The sequence below is a fragment of the Euprymna scolopes genome, chromosome 31 (genome assembly GCF_053919585.1).
Source record: "Euprymna scolopes isolate OS-2025 chromosome 31, ASM5391958v1, whole genome shotgun sequence".
Taxonomy (NCBI): Eukaryota; Metazoa; Mollusca; class Cephalopoda; order Sepiida; family Sepiolidae; genus Euprymna; species Euprymna scolopes.
Window position 1 is genome coordinate 86,826,905 of NC_136512.1, and position 5,000 is coordinate 86,831,904.

Here is a 5,000-nt window from a genome sequence, read left to right on the forward strand (position 1 = left end):
TTTATTTAATGTTTTTTTTTGGTGTTAATAATAAAACTTAGTTGAAAAGTCAAACTTCTACACAGTGATGCACTGGTTGTGACAGTGTCCCATAATATATTTCGAGGAAAATCCTCTTTCTCAAATGGCAGTGTTTCAAATCTTGAGATTGTAAGTATGAACAGGGACGCAGAAAATATCTCAGCAGCAAATGTAAATATATTTATATATTCACAGTTGATGCATTGACATATCCTTCTAATACTTACCAGTTATACATATCCCACTCAATGCTTCAAGCAAGCTACATTTCATAGAAAATTAAATTAAATGTTTTTAAAGTTTTAAGGGAAATTGGATATTGATGCAAAAAGAAGGATATTGAACTTCAAATCGAAAGTGTATGAAGTGTATTACAACGTTGGATCTTTTTACCTGCCGAATACCAAGAACTTCCATTACAGTATTTAGCATACATTTTCGATTTGAAGTTCAATATCCCCCTTTTTTTGCTGCATCAATATCCAATTTCCTTTATTCAATGTAGCTAAAATGATTGAAAAACTTTAAAAACATTTAATTTAATTTTCTATGTTTATTACCTTTAGCAAATTAGGTGCAAACCTTTTATAATATTTGCTAATATTTTCCTCCGAGGAGATGTATAAACATCGAAAACTCATGAGTTAAGGAAATATATTTTACTACACTGTATTCTTTGTCTTGCATACAATAAAATTTCTATATTTGAAATTTAACTTTTTCAAATCACAAATTTTAACTCCTTGATTATGATTTATATATATATATATATATATATATATATATATATATATATATATATATATATATATATATATATATATATAAATCATAATCAAGGAGTTAAAATTTGTGATTTGAAAAAGTTAAATTTCAAATAAAGGTTAGTAATTGCAATTAAGAATAGGAAATTGGATAAAAAATTTTTGTAACATGTCTTCTTCCTAAGATTAAGGGTGGTGGTGTTTGATCAACACTGCTGGGGAGCCATGAAGTAATATAATGTTTTGTTTTTAAATCCCCGAAACAGTGTTTCATGGTAAACAACTGATGATCCCTTAGTAAATTCGAGAGAGTTGATGCAGTGATTGCAGGTGATTAAATGACTTACTGACTAAGTGTGTTTTTTTTTAACGAATGATAAAAAGTAATTTTTTTTGTAGTTTCAAATGTTAAAAAACTTCAAAGACTATATATATATATATATATATATATATATATATATATATATATATATATATATATATATATAACTACTTAATTTACTCACATAAATTTATATACGAAAGTATAGATTTATGCGTAAACTTTAAGTATTTACTTCAAAAGTGCTCAATACGTAGGTAGAGCTAGTAAGTAATTTATAAAATATATATGGCGATTAAGCTACACTGAAAGCCTGAGGAATCCTAGTGGATGAAACGCCGAATATTCAGTGTAGCTTAATCGCCATACATATTTTATAACTTACTATATATATATATATATATATATATATATATATATATATATATATATATATATATATATATATAATGATTTATTCAGTTTTTTCCTTTTTCTTTTTTAGGCCTTCTTCTCAGAAAGCTTCTCTGCAAATGAATCTCGATCACCAATGCCACTACCAAAATATGAGACCTTAATAAAAATTGGAGAATTATTTTACGCGATCAGTAAGTACCTTCTCTTTGCATAATTATATATTGTAGCGGGACCTGTGGAAATTTCAAAGCGGCATCTTTTATATGTAATATATTGTTGCTGGACATTCTATGGACGTTCAGCGTGTATAGAGATCCCGCGATATTATTGCAGCCTTTTTGTTAAAACTCTAAATATTTTATTGAAGTAATTTGGTCATTGTAGTATCCGAATATGTTTGGTTATTACGGTTTATTTCCAATATCTTTATAGGAGACTGTGACATATTGCCAGAACAGATACTACACTTGAATCCTAGCTAGAAGATCAAAAGGTATCTTTTAGTTTCACGTAGACCCAAAAACGAAATCATTTATTTATTTATGTACTAGCATTTCATCCCGGCGTTGCCCGGGTGTTTGGAGATGTATGTGGAGCAAAAAAAAAAAAAAAAAGAAAAAAAGTCAATTTTTGTAACTTTGACCCCTATTATGACCCCTTAAAATTTATTGTTTGGGGCTCAAATCAAGTTATTAAGTTAGATCCATGTCCAAGGAGCCTATATATAAAATTTCAATCCATTCATTTAGACCCCAAATTGTCGGAGGAGTTTGGTAGAGTTCTCAAAGGTCAAATCGTTGATCTTTGATCCCTTAACAGCCAAATTTCTGGCCGAAAACGAATTCCAAAGATTTTCCCAAATCTCAATACTCTGTATATCAAATTTTGAGGCTGTAGACTTAAAATTAACAGAGTTATTTCGTAGAGAAATGTACACAGATACACACACACGTTCACTTTTATATATATATATATATATATATATATATATATATATATATATATATATATATATATAGATTTAATAATTTTTCACGCTGCGTCTTCGGCGATCGGGAGATCCTATTTATTAAAAAGTAGTATAGAAGGTGATAACATACTACGAACGTTGAAATAGTGTATATATATACTAATTCGTTTACAACCATGGCGAGGATTAAACGTATAAAATTCAGATGATGAGGTATATCGCCGAAATATTAATTTCATACAAATAAATATTTGCTTATTTTACATACTATTGCGTTGTAATTTGGCTTATAAACGTATTTCATACGTATTTTATTTAAAAAATTTAAACAACGCTTATATCACGAAAAAGAAAACTCTGACTTTCATATCACACGCGCCAAGCGTAGTCATCCGGCATTAGAAAATATTAAGGCAGACGTACAACACGCGAATTCTATACTAACTTCTTCCTTTCATTTACAGCCACAGCGAAGAAAAAATGCATAAAGTTGTGATAATATACTATATCGTTGCTTATTTTACATAACATTACGTTGTAATTGGACTTATAAACGTATTTTATAAATTGGGAATGATGTTTTCCCGATACAAGCAAGTGTAAACTTTAACCTAATATAAATATAAATATTTATATGCTAATATATTAATCATAACCAAATAAAAAAGCTCCATACAAATAAGTTTGTTACAGAAAATAAAAAAGAATTTCAAGAAAAAATGATTTCGCTTTTGGACCGTACGTGAAACTAAAAGATAACTTTTTGATCTTCTGGCTAGGATCCAAGTGTAGTATATATATATATATATATATATATATATATATATATATATATATATATATATATATATATATATATATATATATATAGGGTTAATATTCTCTCTGTTTCAGTTTGTATTTCTCCTCACACCACAATTCATTTTTTGCAACCCTCTATTTATAATATAAGTCTGAATAATGAGAAAATCTGAATTTTTTTAACAAAAACTTTAAAATAACATTTTTAGATTAATTTTTTTAAACTTCTTTCAGAATAGAAAATCTTTAAAATTTAATAAGGAACATATTTTATATAGGTTTCATTAACAAATATTCAGTACATAACGAGAAAAATAGAGATGAAAATTTCAAAAGGAATGTTATAACTGGTTACGGTCAATAGTAGTCCTCGCCAGCGAAAGTCTTTGTTATTATTATTCTATTATTATTATTATTATTTAAAACATTTTGGTGTCCTGCTTTTTCGCGCGAAAAACTTGTCCAGCTACAACCACTTTATTTGCCCTTCTTTTTTGTGTGTTTAAAACTAAACGGAATTACCATGAACATAGTTTGCTTCCAAAAACTTCCCATCTGTTGAATAAAATGTCGCGGGTTTCTTCCCAGCTGAGTACGTTTTTTTTTAATTCATTGTGGAATTAGTTTTGAACCCTCCATTTAAACATATAACCAGTTAAGCCATCATTTCGAACCCCTTCAAAGGCGTTGTTCATCGACAACATCTGATTACCTCTTATTCTTGAGTTGTCTACGAGCTTTGATATGTGATGAGCTATTATGTAAGATTATCCGGGAAACAGCACGTTGTAGTCTCATTCGCAAAGGAGACGAAGAATAGAAAAGAACTTCAACTCGCTTTCTCAACGATATCTATTTCCTCGTTACTACACCATGACGTCACCCACGTCTAGAACGTCATCCACGTCTCGAACGTGATTTCGAACGTTATTCCCGTCTCTAACATGATCTCCTTTTTAAAGTCTTTATTTTTCTCTAGCGGATACGTCATTTCGCATACATTTGCATACGCACGTCCGCGCTATGTCATTAGTATAAAAATAACTCAAGAATGACAGGATCCCATACTGTCGGCATTGCTGACAGGCGATACTTCGAGTAAGAATTGAGCATATATCACTTGTACGACTTTCTATATTCTGGGTGTTCATCCATCACACTTAACGTACCCCCATGCTGAAAATTTAGATAACATCTTTGCAGAATCTGTCATTTCAAATTTAGTTGACGGTGAGGACTTTCCGCTTGGAAGAGACATTACTCGCTAAAACGCAAGCTATTTCAGATATGCGTTCGTGATTTCGATTAAGATAAAATAACTACTTTCCAGAAATATTAGACATTGACTTTCCGCGCTTGTAAAACTTTGAAAATACGTTGGTATTACTGTCATGGAACAACGTTTTTATTTGCATTTTGAAGAGCTCGGGAAAGGGGGCGAACAATTAATTTCAGAACGGCTATTTAATCTAATTAGAGAACAGTGCGCCCTATAAAACATTCATTATCTGAACATTTATTGAATTAAAATGAAATTTTAAAAATTCTAATTACACAAACTAAAACATTTTTAAGACATTTTTTTTTTTGCATTAAAATAAAATTAATATACCTGTAGTAGGACAAAATAAATTTAATATTTTCTTCGAAACATCTAAATATAACAGCCATCCTGGTACGTTTCTTCTGTGTAAACGAAAAAGGCATTTTTGTTTGAAAAGGGGAA

At 29.5% G+C, this 5,000-nt stretch overlaps 1 protein-coding gene across 1 annotated transcript in view; it reads left to right on the top strand.

Annotated features, from left to right (window-relative positions):
• The window catches only part of LOC145255837 (uncharacterized), a 459,069-nt gene that overhangs the window by 290,092 nt on the left and 163,977 nt on the right, over positions 1-5,000 (top strand). The window contains exon 3 of the mRNA XM_080114568.1: positions 1,592-1,694. The gene's annotated coding sequence lies outside the window, so the exon portion shown is untranslated. The remainder of the gene's footprint in view (positions 1-1,591; positions 1,695-5,000) is intronic.